We start from the raw sequence: 19,786 nt of genomic DNA on the forward strand, positions 1-19,786 counted from the left end.
AATGTTTGCCGTTCAATACAGTATTATGTACAATAATCACCACCACCAACTTAAACCAACTAGGTTTACTCTAGGAATAAAAGGGTGATTTAATATGAGAAAATCTGTTTATATAATTCACAGATCAAAGAGAGAAATTATATGACTATTCAATATACATAGAAAAATTCTTTGAAAATTATTTAACACCCATTTATGATATAAGTTTTTTAAAGTCTTAGCAAACTGAGATTTGAAGGGGACTTTATAACTTAAAGTGTATCTACAAACACTTTGGAATGAACATCAGACTTCATGGGCAGATATTAAAAGTATCCCTTTAAAGGCAGGATCAGGACAAGTCTGCCCATTATCTCCTCTTCTATTCACCATTATTCTAGAGGTCCTAGCCAGTGCACAGAGACAAGAAAGAAAATTACAGCTGTAAAGATTTGAGAGGAAGAAATGAAACTTATTCTCTACAGATTATAGGATTGCCCATATGGAAAATGCAACAAAGAGCTACTGCCAAACCATAGGAACAAATAAAAGGCTTCAGAAAAATGCTTGCTAAACCATCAGTGCGCAAAAATGAGCAGGGCTCCTACAATCAGCAACAAATGATTTAAAATGTAATATTTTTAATTCTATTTACAATAACAAAAAACTGTAAGATACCGAAAATTAATACAACAAAAAATACGCAAAGAGCTTTACAGAGAAAAGTTTGTACCTTTATTAAAAGGCCTTAAGAAAGCAAACAATAGAGACAAACTGTTCATGAATAGGAAGACTCAGGGTCATAGAGATGGCAGTCCCTTCTCCAAATCATCAATAAATACAATGCAAATGCAAACAAAATTTCAACTCGGCGCGTGTGTGTGCGTGCAAACATACACACATGCCTCCAATCTAACAAGTCGATCCTAAAGTTTATCGGGTAGAGCAAAGACCCTAAGTACAAGCTGATTTTCTAGAACAAAGTAGGCTGACTTACCCTACCAGATAGCCGGACATTTTATGAATTACCGTAATTAGCACAGTGTGGTATTGGCATAGGGACAGAAAAATAAACCAATGACACAGAATGGAGCTCAGATACAAGTCTAAAGCCATGTGGAAATCTCATATACGACAGAGCCCTACAACTGGAGGCGGGGGCGACTCTCTAGTCAATAATAGTGTTGGAAATATTGGTTACCGAAATGGGGAATGGGGGAAAAAGAGATTCTTAACTCACATGGTAGACAAAAATCAATTTCAGGTGAATTCAAGACCCAAATGCAAAGTTTAAAACCTGCCAAAGAAAATATAGCAGAAAACCTTTATGACCTCAAAAAAAGTTCTAAAGGAAGCATAAACCGTAAAGGAAAAGATTGTTAAATCTGATGACAGACAATGCCCTTAACAGAGTTAAAAGATGAAACACAGCGCTTCTCATAAAGTTAAACATACACCTTCCCTATGCCCCAGCAATTCTACTCCGAGCTATTTACCCCAGAGAAATGAAAACATATGTCCACAAAAAGACAGGTACAAGAATATTCATAGCCATTTTATTCATGGTAGCCAAAAATTGAAACAACCATACTGTCCATCAACAGGAGAAAGGATAAACATATTGCAGTATATTTATACAATAGGAATCATCTCAGCAATAAAAGAGAAATCTATACAACAACATGGATGAGTCTTAAAAATATTATGCTGAGCAAGAAGCCAGACACACTATATGATTTAATTTATATGAAGTTCTAAATCAGACAAAATTAATACAGTATGGTAAAGGAAGTCAAAGCAGTGGTTGCCCAGGAAGGAGCACAAAAGACCCTACTGGGGTGATGGAAATCTTCTACGACATGATAGAGGAGTGGGTTACACGGCTATATGCATTTGTCAAAATCCATCAAACTACAGCAATTAAGATTTGTGTATTTCGCTGTATTTTTAAAAAAACCTCCCATGCCCCCTCCCCAACAAAAAAAGACAAACTACAGCCTGGGAGAAGATCGTTGCCTGCTAAGATATTCATGTTCAAAATCTATAAAGAACTACCACAGATCAATAAAATCAGCAAACAGAATAGGCAAAAGACAGGAACCGGCAATTCATAGACGAGAAAACAACTGAAAGTATGCTCAACCTCACCAGCAGTCAGGAAAACAAGACAGCACTTCGTACCCTTTGGCTGCACAAAGATTTTGAAGTCTGGGAATACTGAGCACTGGTGAGACCACAGAACAACTGGAATCTGGATACCCTGAGCATGGGAACGCAGATTAGTGATATCTAGGAATAGGGAAGATGCTCATACCTTATGGCCCAGGATTTCCATGCCAGGCGTGCCCCCGGCGGTCTTCAGCTGAAGGGCATCTGCGTCTCTCCTGTGTGGCCGGCAGGGATCCTCACCAGAGCACTGTTTGTAACGGGAGAAAAAAGAAAAAGAGAAGAAGTCAGACGAGTGAGGAAGGGGAAAGGCTAAGTAAATGTCTACTACATCTACCAGCAGAATGGACAAAACAACGGTAAATCCACATAACGGAATAAAACTCATTAGTGAAGATAAATGAATTCCAGGGTACACGTAATGTCAGAATAAAATGTTAAACAGCAACAACAAAAAGCAGGTCACAGAAGAACATAAACTATGTTTCCATTTACATAAAGTTTAAAAAAAAACAGCAAGACTAAACCACCTATTGTTTAGAGAAGCAAATATATTTGGTATAAGTATAAAGAAAAGCCAGAAAATCATACACACAATTCAGGATAACGGTTACATCTGAGAAGGGAGCTAAGGGGATGGGATGAGGAGGGCTTCATAGGGACTTTAACAGTGATGATTATAGGGCTTCCCTGGTGGCACGGCGGTTGAGAATCCGCCTGCCGATGCAGGGGACACAGGTTCGTGCCCTGGTCCGGGAAGATCCCACATGCCATGGAGCGGCTGGGCCCGTGAGCCATGGCCGCTGAGCCTGCGCGTCCGGAGCCTGTGCTCCGCGACGGGAGAGGCCACAGCAGTGAGAGGCCCACGTACCGCTAAAAAAAAAAAAGTGATGGTTATAGTCTCTTTCCTAAATTGCGTGATGAGTACACAGATGTTCACTGTTCGTTGTTGAACAGAGCTAGAACTCTGGACTGAGTGCCAATCATCAACGACCCATGATGGGGTGACAGGAGGATTCCAGGGTGAGGGCCATGGGATAGAGTGACCTGTCTAGCACCAAGAAGAAATGGCTGCAGGCTGGGAGGGCTGGGGATGTGCGATGCTTATGGGGAGGGACATGGGCAGGAAACCGAGGGACCCCATGGAGGGCCTCTACCATGTTTTCTTTATGACGGAGGCAACAAGGGTGACTCCTGACAGACTGGAGGGAGGGGCCACCCATCTCCCCAGCCTGACTGCAAATGCCCGTGTATGCAAGTGTCCTTCAAGTTCAACCACCATAGGAGGCCGCAGATACCTGCTAGAGGGGATGGTGAGAGGCTGCCCTGGACTGGTGCTGGAGAAGAGGTAGAACCTGCTTTGACTGATGACCGCCTCTCCTGCCCGTAGTCACTTTACAGTCAGCACAGGCCATGAGCAGCAGGGTACAAGGGGCGTCTGTGGGTGCCCGGTGGAGGCTGGGGTCCCAGGAGAGAAGGCGGGCTCAGGTCAAGGGGTGGGAGCCCATGGCTCTCTCCCAGATTCATCCACTCCCTGCCCCCATCCCAACAGGAGCTCATTCACAAGCAAACACTAGGAAAACAAAGGGAAATCATCCAGTAGGGCCCTTCCCATCTGCAGAGCAAGGAAGTCTCAGTCTCAAGGTTAATGGTGAAGAGGAACTTGCCCGGCTGTGCAGGTCGTGAGGTCGGCAGGAATTTTGATAAACAAAAGGGGACGGTGGCACCGGGGCAGGGTGGGGGGCAGGGGTATCACTAAGAGCTCTGACCACAGGGTCAAGAGGAGGCCAAGGGTGCACAATCTCAGGGAAATGAAATGGTGATCATTTACAAGCACAGATTGTTTTACATTTCAGGGGAGCTGGCTCCTAAGCCAAACTCTTCCTGCAGAAGTTGAGGTGGTGGGTGAGTCACTGTTATAAGTAGACCAGCGATCGGAATGTCATCGGAAGGGACACAGTCCCACAGGCATAACCTTGGAGGGAGTGGAAGGCGCTACATGAACTGACAGCCAGGTTCTAAGAGGAGCACAGAGGGAGGCCTCTGATGGGCTGTCGTGGAAGAGGAAGCGGACGCTTGGGAAGGGGGTTCCAGCCAAGCAGGAGGAAGACGATGCAGGGGACTGGCCAGAAACAAGCCTCCCGCGTGGCTGAGCAGAGCCCATCTCATGGCCTGCCAGTCCCTGGATCAGACTGAGCCATCTCACCTTCTAGAAGTTCTTCCAAAGAGTTCAAACTCTTCTAGGGTCCCAAGAGACCCCACCCACCAAAGCACGGGAGAACAAAATGCTTCAGCGGAATCAGCTCATTCATTCGCCTACGGTTGACATGCCTGAAGGGCACTGGGGACACAGGCGGGCCCTGCCCTCAAGTTCACAATGACTCAGAGATCTTAGGAAACTTGTAGAAGGGGAGAACAGCATCAGGGAAGTGAAGCCCTGTCCCCTGAGGGAATCTGACTCCGGCCCACGGTGGGGAGAGGTTGCCCAGAAGTCTTTCCTGATCCCTCGAGGCCAGGCTGGGTGCCCTACTCTTTGCTCCCACCGGTCCCTGCACTTCATCCTGGGAAGGATTTAACTGTCCCAGAACTGAGCTGAGGCCCCAAACTGAGGACAAAAGGAGCTAAGAATCTGGTATGTCCACACCCGGGAGAGGAGGCAGCGCCTGCCCAGCCACCGGAAACTACCAGCCCCTAAAGGGATCAGGAGGCTATGGAATGCACCCAAAATATGTCAAGGGACAGGAAAGGGGGGTTAAACCTAGCATAATGGAAAGCACTGTGGAAAAATAAAAACGTTTCCTGTTTAGACTCCCGTGAATTGACATTCCCCAATAAGCTATGAATCGCGGGATGATGGCTTCTGTTTCCACGATAGGACTGTAAACTCCTTGAGAGGGGAAGACATGTCCCCCACTTTGTCCCCAGCACCTGCAGCGGTCTCGGGCCCAGTAATACTTGTTGGAGGAACCCAATGCCCAGGGCTCCTCGTAAGACATCTCCTGTCTGTTGGACAAGCCAACTCCTCAGAACCAGAAGCAGCCCCATCTCACATGAGGCACCAACCACTCAGGGTCCTCCCCATCCCAGGGCCCATGCTGTGGGCCTCAGAGAAAAACTCGCTTTTTGGAAGTGGCCTGTCCTGGAGCGGGCTCGGCCCTCTCTCTTCTTCTGGTGTGAGGTCAAGGGCCCACAGAGCCTGGCCTGCCTTGTGGAGCGGACATTCCAGATTTCTTCTGGGAAAGCAGAGGGAGGGAACCCCCCCCTCATGGCCCACCAGCTGGAGGTCAACAGGAAGTGGCCTAGAGGCCCTGGATGAGATCCCCTCCTGCAGTGTGGACAAGCCCCAGCGTGTCTGTTTGGCAGGAGGTGGGAGAAGTAGGTAGCAGTCCCTGTGAGCCGAGCGGACAGCCCTGGCCTTGGCAACTAAGAGTCTGGGGCTGGACGGGCTGTTGGCTGACCAACTGACACGGAGAGCTTCCCCAGGTCTTCCTCCCGACACTGCCCCAAAGTGGGTAAGGCGTAGGAGGGAGGTCCTGAGCCCCCAGCCCCTCAGGCACCCCAGCCAGCAGGGGCCAGAGACCCAGCACACGCTCTAGTCTCAGGACCCCCTGGGAAGGCCTCAGGATACAAGCACATGGCCCCCAAAAGACCACCAAGGTCTTCACCACCAGCCCAGTGGTCTTCACCGTGCCCCAAGGAGCCCCAGGACACAGGAAGGGGGGGCAGCACAGCCAAGACCTGGGCCCTTCCTCCCTTGTGGGAACTTAGCTTTGATCTGGTCTCTTTATGAGTATGAAGGGAAGGCTACCCTGGCAGGGTCTCATTCCACAGCTGGGGAAACTGGGACCAGAGAGAGGGAAGGACTGGTCGAACGTGACACAGTCAGCACCGGCTCCTTAGCCCGGTACTAAGTATGGCGGGCACTGGGGAGCCAGTGAAGATTTCAGGGAGGGAGTGACATGCCAGAAGCAGGCAGGGAAGACAGCAACAAGGGGATGGTGGAAATTGGCTACTCTGGGATGGGAGAGGTGTGGCAAGAACTCAGTCGGGGGGGAGGAGATGAGGAAGGTACAGACCTCCACTGAAGACAAATAGATCTGGGTCTGGGCCGCCGCTTGGATGGTGCCACCAAGTACGACATGGCGGTGATGGTCAGGGGAGCAGAGGGGCCAAAGATGACCCCAAGCTTCCAATGAGGTTGTCTGAGAGGCTGGCGGGGCCAGGAAGAGAGAAATTGGGGGGCTCAAATTCAGGCAGGTTTGTTTTGAGGAACAGGAAGGACAAGGACATTTCTTATGAGAATAAGTAGAGCTAGGGTTGGGGGGTTAAGTCTACTTTCCTGCAGTGGCTTTAACGTCAGCTAGGCCTGAGATCCAGTCCCCCAAACTCTGCCATTCACTAGCTGTGTGACCTTGGCAAATCGTGTAACCTCTCTGAGCTCAGTTTCCTCACCTGTAAACTGAGGGTAATAATAGTGCTCACCCAGAGGACTGTTGTAAGGACCTAGACACCACACGTAAAGTGCCTGGTGCATTGTAATCGCTGATAAATATTTGCTGTTATTCTCACTATGATATGCCAGGCGCTTAATATATATAACCTCATGTCATCCTCCCAGCAATTTACAAAGCTGGCTTTGTTTTTTCCCAATTTGCAGGTGAGAAAAACGGAGGCTCAGAGAGGTTAAAGAAAGGGCTCAGGGTCACACAGCAAGCATTAGGATCAGAGCAGAGAGTCAAACCCAGATCCTTCTGGTCCAAAGCACAAACTTTCCAGCATCGGGTGGTACCTCGATTGCTTTCCTGGGGCTACAGGGCTGTCTCCCACTTCCAGGAAGGGGGAGAGTCAAGAGGCTCGGAGATCAGGCAGTAGGTTTGAACCCATAGGACATGAACCCAGAATCACCTGGACATAGTTTGGACAATTTTATTTGTCTCCAGTGGACCTGATGACATTTTCCATTTTTTTCTCTCCCCACTTTTTCTTCTCCCGTCAATGAGACTGTACTCTCAACTCCAGTGAGTCACCGGAAAATATAAATTAAAAGAAAAAAAAATTAAGAGGAACATTGCTTCTACGTAAGCCCCTGCCATCTGTGAATCATTCAAGGCAGGTATAATGGACATAATTACAGCTCACCCACAAGCTAGACCCAAAATCAGTCCTGAGGGCTGATGTCAGAATCTAGTGGCTTCCCCAGCAGAGCCCCGGGCAAATCAAACCTGAACTGATGCTCTTGGCCTTGGTCATCTCACTGGGAGCCCATGGTGGGAGGAAGCTGGGTACCATGCCCTGGCGCCAGGGACACAGCAATTTCAGGGCCCCCCTCCAGCCCCACCCCCACCCTATCTCCACCCCCCAGTTCCCATCCCACTCACTCAAGGCCCCTCCCTCCACTTGAACTCCTCCTTCCCACCACCTTGCTTCTTAAAGGAGCCAGACCTTTATTCCTCCATCTCTGTAAAGTCATCCCACCTAGCAAAACGTGGGCGGATATTCAATTCATAATACTATAAATAACGCATTCCTTTATGTGTCCAGGCGGCCGGGAGCTTGATTAATCACAGGGCTTTTGTGGCAATTAAGTGAGATGATGCATGTAAGGCCGTTTGCACAATGTGTGTGTTCAGTAAATGCCAGCTATCTTTTTCCTTTTTTTTTTTATTTCATTTATTTATTTTTTACAACTTTATTAGAGGATAATTCCTCTACAATGTTGTATTAGTGTCTGCTGTACAGCAAAGTGAATCAGCTATATGTATGCATATATCCCCTCCCTCTTGAGCCTCCCTCCCACCCTCCCTATCCCACCCCTCTAGGTGGTCACAAAGCATTTAGCTGATCTCCCTGTGCTATGCGGCTTCCCACTAGCTATCTATTTTACATTTGGGAGTGTATATATGTGCATGCCACTCTCTCACTTCGTCCCAGCTTACCCTTCCCGCTCCCTGTGTCCTCAAGTCCATTCTCTACATCTGCGTCTTTATTCCTGTCCTGCCCCTAGTTTCTTCAGAACCATTTTTTTTTTTAGATTCCATATATATGCGTTAGCATACCGTATTTGTTTTTCTCTTTCTGACTTACTTCACTCTGCATGACAGATTCTAGGTCCATCCATCTCACTACAAATAACTCAATTTCATTTCTTTTTATGGCTGAGTAATATTCCATTGTATATATGTGCCACATCTTTTTTATCCATTCATCTGTCGATGGACACTTGGGTTGCTTCCATGTCCTGGCTATTGTAAATAGTGCTGCAATGAACACTGTGGTACATGTCTCTTTTTGAATTATGGTTTTTCTCAGAGTATATGCCCAGAAGTGGGATTGCTGGATCATATGGTAATTCTATTTTTACTTTTTTTTTTTTTTTTGGCGGTACGTGGGCCTTTCACTGTTGTGGCCTCTCCCGTAGCGGAGCACAGGCTCCAGACGTGCAGGCTCAGCGGCCATGGCTCACGGGCCCAGCTGCTCCGCGGCACGTGAGATCCTCCCGGACCGGGGCACGAACCCGTGTCCCCTGCATCGGCAGGCGGACTCTCAACCACTGCGCCACCAGGGAAGCCCTATTTTTACTTTTTTAAGGAACCTCCATACTGTCCTCCATAGTGGCTGTATCAATTTACATTCCCACCGACAGTGCAGGAGGGTTCCGTTTTCTCCACACCCTCTCCAGCATTTATTTTTTTCTAGATTTTTTGACGATGCATGCCAGCTATTATTAACACTTCCATCCTCTTCACCATCTTGGGAGGTGGAAGTGTCAAGAGCTCCCAAGTAAGATGGCAGCCTCCTCCCACGGCCTTGGGGCCCCATAATCTGGTGGCCAGGATTAGGAATCACAAGGGTACAAGAGTTAGAATGTCCGAGCTGGCAGGTCATCCAAACCCAGGAGGGAAAGTGGGCCCCAAGAAAGGCAGAGACCAGCCCAAAGCCACCTAGCTGGTCAGTGGTGGAGCCAGGACAGGAACCCAAGCCTCCTGCACTCACGTCACTTCTCACTGCGCTCCAGCACACGTGCCCCTCAGAGTTGCAGAGATCAAGGAGCAAACTTAATGCATCTCTGTGATCCCCGGAGATGAGATGAGCTCCTGGGAAATGGGAGACATTATCCTCTCAGCTAATTCATTCCCAAGTTCTCTAGCTCAAGGCCAAGTGTAGGGAGCCTGTGGTCAGTGGGAAGCGTGCTCTCGCCTGTCAATGCCAGTGCCAAAAGGAAAAGAAAATACCCCTAGTCTTCTCAGGGAAGGGTCCTGGAATTGGCCTGAATGTCACCAGGAAGCACAGTTTAAAGACCTCTCTTTCCAACCTGCCCTCCCGGACCCCTCTGCATGGGCTGCACCCCCAGACCCACCAGCTCGCTGCCTTCTCCTGGCCTGGAGACACCCACCCTACACCTAGGGTCTCATATTTCCTATAGTCCTTTCCCCCAGCAGGAGTCCAGAAATTCCTCTTGCCAGGCAACTGAGATGAAGGCATGGTTCCTCCCCTCTCATAGCTCATTGGCTGGCTGGTGGGGAAACAGGCAAATGGAGAGGAGACAGGTGTGGGCAAAGGCAGTCCAGCAGAGACGTGCACAAGTCAGAATAAGAAGATGTCATCCCAAGAGGCTTGTAGTCCTCCCTGCTGCTCTGGTCTCCTCCCCAAGCAAATCAGGTACATCCTTCAAGGGCCCCTCCTCCAGGAAGCCTTCTTTGATACAAAGGTTGCAATCTCACTCATCTGAACTTCTGTCCTAATTGGTCTGTGACCATTCCATGCCCTCCCCTGTCCCGTAGTTGGGGCCCTTGACCCAACCTGCAGGGTCTACCCTGCCCCAAGCACAGAGCCAATGTCAACCTGAGGCAGGAATTAACAGAGCCTGGCTTCAAACCCAGACCTTTTGATGGCAGACCAGCCCCTTTCCCACTTTCCCAGGCTGCCGTGGTCTGCTCCCTCCCACCAGCGATCCAAGGCAGCAAGAGGCTTAAAAAAAAAAAAAAAAAAAAAAAAACTTCCCCAGCTTCCCTGGTGGCGCAGTGGTTGAGAGTCCGCCTGCCTATGCAGGGGACGCGGGTTCATGCCCCGGGCCGGGAAGATCCCACATGCCGCGGAGCAGCTGGGCCCGTGAGCCATGGCCGCTGTGTCTGCGCGTCCGGAGCCTGTGCTCCGCAACGGGAGAGACCACAACAGTGAGAGGCCCACGTACCGCCAAAAAAAAACAAAAAAACAAAAAAACAAAAGCTTCCCCACCCCTAAGTGGTGTAGGTTCCTGGGTCTCAGTGGAGGCTGAGGTTTTGTATCAGAAGGGTCCTGATGACCCCACCTGCCCCCCGACCCCGTTACTGGTAGGGAGGGGCACTGCCCTCCCCCAACAGTCAGGATTCCACCCACTTGGCTACAAGTAGCAAAAACCTCAGCTGACGTGGGCTTCAGCACATTCAGGGTCATTTCTCCCACATGAGATGTCCAGAGACAAACGGTGTTGTTCCAGGTTGTCACCGAGGACCTGGACTCAGTCCGTGTTCCTGCCGTCCTTAGAGTTGGAGTTTTACTCTCAGTCACAAGATAGCTGCATTGTCCCCACACTGCTCTGAAGGGCCAAAGAGGCATGCCAGCCACAGCTGTCCCTCGGAGACACCAGCAGACTCCTGGACGTGCACCAGGACAGGGACAGGAGCCTTGACCAGATGGGCTGGACTGGCAGGAGGGTGGCCCAGTGTAGGCACTCTGGGGATGGCCTGGGGCTTGTTAAGGGTGTCCCGACCTGGGCAAAGGGTGTAGAATGAAACCCAAGCCTCACGCAAGACTTCCCTCCAAAGCCTGCTCTTTCCACGACCCCACACAGCCGGGAGTAAACAGACCCAAGGCTCAAACCCGTACCTTCTAATGCCAAAACCAGAGTCCTTCTCACTTTCCCAGGCTGCCTCTGGCTTTTCCATTCAGCCAGATCGCAGGCAGCCAGGCCGCAAAGCCAGAGGTGAGAGCTGGGGCTCTGACGGCTGGTGGGGCCGAGCCCAGCCTGGACTCTCGGGGACTTTCTGGAACTTCTCTGGTTCTAAGGCACCTGCCAAAGAGCCATCTGCCAGGAGAGTAGGCTGCGGGGTCCAGGGCAGCCAACGACGGGCCGGGCCACCCCCACCCACACCGATCCTTAGGCAAAACTCTGCGACATAAGTACAAGGGTGAAAAGGAATTCAAGGAAAATGCTGGGGTGAGGTGACTTAGCACCTTGACCTGCCTTGAAACTGCCCTCAAGAAGTTCTGATTAAGACCCACCCACTCAGGGAAGTGGAACCAGCTGGGGGGGTGAGGCAGGGCTGGACTAAGGGAGATGTGGCCAAGCTGACCTGCACCCAGAGCCTCCAGGACCGCCAGGCCTCTGGTTTCCCCCTCAGACTCCCCCTTCAGCTTCCCCAGCCCATATTTGCGCACGTGCTCTGGTGTCTGGAGCCCCCTCTATACCAGCAGCTTGAGGATGGACAAAATACATTAAGCCACACAACTGAAAAATAAAGTTACATTTCTTATAAAGTCTAAAGGCTGACATTCAGATGTCAGTCACAGTGCCTGACCCAACAGGCAGCGAGTTTTACACCATGTGACCCCACCCTGCAGCTACTGGTCAAGAGACTGGCACGTGATTCAGAGCCGGGCAGCCAGAGAGTAGCAGCAACAGGGCCTGGGGTAGAAATATGAGCTGAACAAATCAGGCTCCCTCTCTGAAAATATGAACTGAGATCTCCTGAAGGACTAAGACGGAGCCGCTCACCCGCCTTGGGGACGGCTGCTTGCTTTACTCAATCCACTAATTCAAATGCTAATCTTGGGACTTCCCTGGTGGCCCAGTGGATAAGACTCCGCACTCCCAATGCAGGGGGCCCGGGTTCCATCCCTGGTCGGGGAACTAGATCCCACATGCATGCTGCAACTAAGAAGTCCGCAAGCCATAACTAAGAAGTCCGCACGCCGCAACTAAGAAGTCCGCACGCCGCAACTAAGAAGTCCGCACGCCGCAACTAAGAAGTCCGCATGCTGCAACTAAGACCCGGCTCAGCCAAAATAAATAAATAATCAATAAATAATCAATAAATACTAAAATGCTTAAAACGTTTAAAAGAAATGTGAATCTTGTCCAGAAACACCATCACAGACACACCCGGAAATAGAATTTAACCAGACATCTGGGCACCCCATGGCCCAGCCAAGTTGACACATAAAATTAACCATCAGACAACCTTAGAAAATCTGATTCAAAGACGTGGGCAGGAATCTGATTTAAACCAGCAAACCAGGGGTGTACGATGCAAGTGACACAGTGACCACACTTTTAGAGCCAACGGAGCAGAGGGCGAGGGGGCCAGCTGACAACATAGAGAGGAGCAGACACCTGGCGAGTAGTGGGTGGCATCAGTCCCATGAAATCCTAGAGCTGAATCTCTAGAGGCGCCTTGGCTGGGAAACCCCCTCCAGCGCTCCTTTCCCCAAGGCATGTTTGGTGGGGGGGTTCGTGGGCCCCTGCGTGTATATCCTACAATGTCTTTCCACTACAGGAAGGGATTGGAATGTGTCTCTGGGCGTCATAACCAAAAGGGCCGTGCCAGGGCCAGGCCCCAGCCCCACTTCTCCTTCACATGTGGTGGCTCCAGGGAGCAGGGCCTTAGAACCTCTGGCTTCCCCTAATGGAAGTAGTGCAGTAGTCAAGCGGGCAACCTTTGGAGGCAGTCATACTTGGATCTGAATCCTGACTCCACAGCTTGCTTCTAGGCCTTGCTGACCAAGTTAATTCACCCTCTGGAGCCTCAGTTTCTCCTCGAAATACCAGGACAAGAGTACCTGCCTCAAGAAGTTGTCCTGAGGGGTAATCGGCCTTCCATACAGTGTGACTTTCTCTTTCGATCTCATCTAAAAACTGGTTTCAAAATCAGGCACAAGTTGCAACATACACAACAGCTCTGATCTGCCCCGTGCGGAAGTCGTAGTGACAGCTACCACCGTCATCCCCGTGAGCTACACAGAGCAGAAGCAGCAATGCCGCAAGCCGTTCTTTTTCTAGACTTATGTTTAAAATATATATAAACATATAATATAAAATGTTAAAACTTAAATATATACAAATATCTTTCTATATTTATACATATATTTACAAAGGGAGAGAGAAGAAGAGGGACCCAGAGATATCAAGACAGGATGGCATTTTTTTCATCCATAACCAGTTGCTAAAACAAGCTTATTTTTTTTCAAAATAGAAATACCTTTATTATTTTATCTGATTATAAAAGTAACAATTGCTCATTATTTTAAAAAATCAAGTACTACAAAAGCTATATGATAAAAGTGTCAAATTCCCACAAAATCCTAATCCACATAGAAAACCACTGTTAGTGGTTTGAGCTATGTCCTTCCAGTTGCTTTTTAAAATGCACATGACCTACACCCCAATGTTCACTGCAGCACTATTTACAATAGCCAACACAGGGAAGCAACCTAAATGTCCATCGACAGATGAATGGATAAAGATGTGGTACATACATCCAATGGAATACTACTCAGCCATAAAAAAGAATGAAATAATACCATTAGCAGCAACATGGCTGGACCTAGAGATTCATACTAAGTGAAGTAAGTCAGACAAAGAAAGACATATCATATGATATCACTTATATGTGGAATCTAAAGAAAATGATATAAATAAACTTATTTACAAAACAGAAATAAACTCACAGACACAGAAAACAAACTAATGCTTACCAAAGGGGAAAGAGAGGGGGAGAGATAAATTAGGAATTTGGGATTAACAGATATACACTACTATATATAAAATAGATAAACAACAAGGACCTACTGTATAGCACAGTGAACTGTATTTAATAGCTGGTAATAACCTATAATGGAAAAGAGTCTGAAAAAGAATATATATATGTATGTATCTATAACTGAATCACTTTGCTGTACACCTTAAACATTGTAAATCAACTAAACGTCAATAAAAACTGTTTTAGGGCCTTCCCTGGTGGAGCAGTGGTTAAGAATCCGCCTGCCAATGCAGGGGACACGGGTTCAAGTCCTGGTCTGGGAAGATCCCACACGCCACAGAGCAACTAAGCCCGTGTGCCACAACTACTGAGCCTGTGTGCTGCAACTACTGAAGCCTGCAAGCCTAGAGCCCATGCTCCACAACAAGAGAAGCCACCGCAATGAGAAGCCCGTGCACCACAACCAAGAGTAGCCCCTGCTCGCTGCAACTAGAGAAAGCCTGTGCACAGCAATGAAGACCCAACACAGCCAAATAAATTTTTTAAAAATTGTTTTAAATGCATATATGACTTTTTAGAAACATAATGGGATCATATTATACTGTTCTGATTCTGCGTTTTTCCACTTATTATATCATCGTCCTGGTTTCAAGTGCACTCTCCTTGCTTTGGGGTTTCACCCCTTGCTCATAGAGAGAATGCAGCTGGTACCCAAGAAAGATGCTGTGAAGGACTCAGTAGGTGTATTGACATAGCGCAGTATGCAGTGTACATATTTTTCCAATAACTGCTAAAATGAGAAATCTTAGACACTGGAGTAATTGCTCCCATTTTAAAAGTTGTGTCTGTCAAAGAGGTGCTACATGCATAAAAAGTAATTTCACCAAAAGGAGAATTGCATTAAAGAGATAGTGCAAAATGCAAATTAAATAACAAAAGGCTATCATTTTTCCTTTACCAAATTAGCCCCCAAATTATTTTAATTATATATCTGGTGGTGGCAAGGAATATAGCAGGCTCTCTATGCTCCTGGTGGGTGTATTAATTGGAATACACTTTCTAGAAAGTAATTTGGCAATATATATCAAAAACCTGACAAATGTTCATATCTTGTGATCCATTGTTAGGAATCTACCGCCAAAGAAATCATTCAAAATGCTGTCAAAGAGCTAGACACAAAGCTGTTCATTGTAAGTATTTTGTAATAAGGGGGAAATGTGAGCAGCCTAAATATCCAGCATTAGGAGACCAATCAAGTAAACTCTAGTCCATTCAAAGTATTGCATATTATCTGGCTATTTAAAGTTTTTGCTAACACGTGGAAGATCAAAATCAAGTGTTGTGATTGAGCAGTGATGTCTGCTACTTGTGCGACTTTGTGGAGAGGAAAGGGGAGGAGACTTATGCCATGTACACAAGTATTTTGGTGGAAGCCTTGAGGTCACCAAGTGGGAGCAGGGGGCTGCGACCTCTGTGGTTTCTATTCTGGAATTAAGTAGGTATGGAATTCATTTAGCATCTTTGCCTTCTTCAGGCCAGTGCTAATCCACCATGTCTATCTACTGACACTCAGATAACTGGGATCTCCTCTAGAATCGGGCACTTTCCCATGTAGAAACTCAGACTGAATGGCCTCTCTCATTATTTTTGTTTGCATGATTATTTGTTCTAATTTAAAACAATGTCTAAATTAGTATGTAGAATTTTGGAAAGTAGAGAAAAAAAGTAGAAAAATTTACAAATCCCACAAGGCTACATCCTCCAGCTAAGGGTAGACCAGTAGCTCTTGCAAGGACCAACACCTGCTTCAAGACATTTGAGGAACTCAGGAATCTCAAGTCCCAAACATAGATCAAGTTTATCTCAGATTCTAGAGCCCCCAGGCACCTGCCAAAGAAATTTAAAATCCTCTTAAGAGGAAAACCATCATTCATCATTCTACAAATAATTTCTTCTGATCCCGTATCCTTCACGCAAAGATAACCAAGTGCGGGCTTCCCTGGTGGCGCAGTGGTTGAGAGTCCACCTGCCGATGCAGGGGACACGGGTTCGTGCCCTGGTCAGGGAGGATCCCACGTGCCGCGGAGCGGCTGGGCCCGTGAGCCATGGCCACTGAGTCTGCGCGTCCGGAGCCTGTGCTCCGCGACGGGAGAGGCCACAACAGTGAGAGGCCCGCATACCGCAAAAAAAAAAAAAAAAAGATAACCAAGTGCACAGGAGACAAGACACCATGAGTGAAAACCGGTAGAAAAAATAGACAAGGGATACAAACCAACAGGGAGCCTGGATCCTGGCATTAATAAGACAGGACTGTAAAATAACTATGCCTGCTATGTTCAAAGAGGTAAAAGCAAACTTGAAAAGACTGGCCCCAAACTAGACATTATAAACAGTGACATGGCAGATTTGCAAAAGAACCAAACAGAATAATCGCATTTACTAAGCTGAAAATATAACCACCAAAATGACTAGAGAAGATGCCAGCGTCACAGACTGTCCCTCTCTGGGTTGTGTGGGGTTGCTGACACCGAGCCAGAGCTGAAGTTTATTTCCATCTTGTGTTGAAGCACGTAGGGCTTGTCACTCCCGCCACACCTTGCGTGGAGTTAGGAGATTTTGCTTGCTTCTCGGCCCCTGACTCCAGAAGTACTTTTCATATCAAAGGCACCAGCAATCACAGTGCTGTAGGGTAATAACTGAGGGCTCTAATATTGATCCCCATGCAAGAGAAAGGGTCTCACCAGTATGCTCTGTTGGCTAAGGCAGGGAAAGGTGAGATATATTTTAGGAAGACTTCCTTCAAAATGTTTTCAAATCTGCTTTACATTGTTCAACTTTCCTTCCTGGGAAATCTCATCTGTAGAGCAAGCATGGCCTCGCTCTTTGCCAACTTCCCTGAAGGGTTACCTGGGCCCATTTTCAGTGTTCATCACAATGTTACTTATAACAGAAGCCACCTAAGTGTCCAGCCATAGTGGGATGGCTACATTCATAGGACCACAGCTGCTACTGAACCATTTATTAAGCTACCCTGCTGCCTCTCAAAGCTGGCAGGGTAAGAGAAGAGGCCAGAGGGGCAACCCCTGGCCCTCCAAACAACCTGCAGACATGCACAGCTCCCAACTGCGGGCTTGGGAAGAAATGAAGATAAAGAGCTCTCAGGTGTGAAACAGTCCCGAGACAACCTGCCAGGGAGGTCAGTGGGATGGCTGACCCTGATCTTCAGGGCCTCTGACCTTTTCTTACTGATTTAGATGGACTGAAATCCAGGACCCAGCTGCCAACAGAGTGACCTGGTCGTTCCTAGGCTCTGGAGCCAAAGGTCCGGGCTTTATCTCCAGATGACCGAGGGGAAATCATCTGTTCTCTACCGTGAGAGTTGGCTTCCCGTTCCAGGCAACACACGCTCTCCAAGCCCTGTTTTAACCCAGCCTCGAATGGCACAGGGAAGACCCTGAGACCCTCTGAGCCTCCACGACAGGAACCCAAGAAGACAGGACTAAAATATTCACAAGCTCCCAGGAGATACCAAGCATCAGCTCTCACAGAGGTCACATGAAAACCTCGCCAAGTGCAGATGGCCGTTTGCCTAATACAGATGAGGACAAGCGTGGCAGTCAAAACGGGGCAGGGATGGGATTTTACCCTAGGTCTCGCACCGATTACCATTCTCTGTTCACTGTACCAGCCAAGCTGCTTAGGGCCGGACCCTTCTGCTCCCTCTCACACACCAAAGCTGATTCATGACTTTCCCAAACGTTTTAAGAGAAAGAAGTGACAATATGGTTGTTTTGCCCAAGAATTCAACAAGACATGTGGTGATTTACCCAAATATACTCAACCCTGGAGAAAATACGACATGATTTTGTAAAATCCATCCTCAAACACATCATCTGTAATCTCTTCTTCCACATGCTTGGAATTTAAAAAAGAAAAAACCTTTCTCATACAAAAAAAGATAAACACGTGAGGTGATGGATGTATTCATTAATGGTAGGAATCCTCTCATAACGCATACGTACATCATATCACCATGATGTACGCTTAATTTTTTTTTGATGTACACTTTAAATACCTTACGATTATATTCGTCAAGTATACCTCAATAAAGCTGGGGGAAAAAACCTCACAATGATTACCAAGAAAAAAGAAAAGAAAACTGAGTTTTTTTCCCCACCTAGAAGGAAGAGGCTTAACATTCAGTGGGTGATTGCTCTGTGCCAGTTACTGAAGTAGGCAATTTAAATTAATTATCTCATTTAAACCCAACTATCAGATGAGAACATTGAGGCTTGGAGGGCTTGGCCCTCTCAAAGCTGCATATGGCATAGGAGTGGCAGACCAGTTACTCAGACCAGCCAAAGCACCCTACTAGAAGGCCTTTCTCTTTGCCGACTAGACAGCCAGTAGAGTGGTCAATTCATCCAAGTCAGCCTGGTTTGCCTGGGACTTTCCAGGTTTTAGCACTCAAAGTCCCACATCTCAGAAACTTTTCAGTCCAAGGCAAACTGGAAGTGTGTCACTATATTGGGCAGTTATCCGAAGCTGGGGAAACACCACGATGGCTGCTGGTTTTCACATCACTTTGGTTTAAATTGAACATTTTTCTTTTCGGTACGTCTAATAATGAAGCACAGAACACGCCAACACATCCTGACTTCCCCACTTCTGGGTTTTTCTTCCTTCCTCGCTTTGAGTAGCCCTGAAAACACCAACGTCATCCTGAAATCTACTGAGCACTACCCAGAAAGGCAGGGCGCTTGGAAATTGTGCAGGAGTTGTTGACAGCCCCATATTTCTTTCTTAGAGAAAATGAAGTTACTAGGGAAGTAGAGGGCTCACCTAGAAACCAGAACCCCTGAGCTGGTTCTGCATGTTAAATAGCTATGTGCCCTTTGGTAAGTCCCTTCCCCTCTCTGGGCCTCCATCTGAAATACAGGAGTTTTAAGTGATCCCTCAAGGAGTGCACAAGCCTTGGGGCTTAGCCCCCTCATTCCACAGATGACAACTGAAGGCCAGGGAAGTAAGGAGGCTTGGCCAAGGTCACCCGGCAAGCGCTACGGGGAATCTCGAGGGCTTTGTCCGACCCCTCTAACACACAGCAAAGGAAAAGCAGAGTGTGCTAAGAGACAGAATCTGTTTAATGTTGCTTTCTAAGCCTGTAAGGAAAATGAGCCAAATGCTGAAAAATTAAGGATTCTGATCTTTAAAAACAAATCAGGGTTTAATTTGGGTTTTCTTAGAGCCTCATAAAAAGGGGGAGCTGAATCCTTGACCAAATACTCAGCATTCCAAACTGGGAAGATGAGACATATTTTAATCCCCTGTGTGAGGAGCGGGCAGATTGGAGGACGTGTATTTCCATTGGCCTGCATATTTCTCAGATGTGTAAATGGCAGGCAGCCTGGAGAAGAGGCCAGCCCCAAAGGGCCAGGCAGGGAAGGTGGGGACTTGAGCAAAGGCATAACGAGAGCTAACTGAGCTGCGCGCTGATGGCTCAGTGAGGCTAAGTAATTTGCTTAAAGTCATTCAGTTAGTAGGTGGCAGAGACAGGAGTTGAACCCACATCTAACTCCAAGCCCACGTGCCCACTGGCTATGCTGTGTAATCTCGGGAGCTGGAATTTGAGCGGAGAAATCAGGGCGCCTTTCGATTATCCTGGGAGTCTGCTGTAGACTCTCCAGCCTCCCTTCTGGGTGTCTCTCCTTCTACAATCTTCCAGGTTGTTTCTTTAGCCTCCCTGTATGAGATCGAAACTTAATCATTCATTCATTCAACAAACGCTTACTAAGCATCTAGTATGTGCTGCCTTCAGTGCACAAGAGGATCCTGGTTGACACTTCCCATCAAGGAAATAAGCCAATCAAGCTAACGTGGAGATGTGTCCAAGTGCTGTGGGGTTA

This window comes from Phocoena sinus, chromosome 20 (assembly GCF_008692025.1).
Source record: "Phocoena sinus isolate mPhoSin1 chromosome 20, mPhoSin1.pri, whole genome shotgun sequence".
Lineage (NCBI taxonomy): Eukaryota > Metazoa > Chordata > Mammalia > Artiodactyla > Phocoenidae > Phocoena > Phocoena sinus.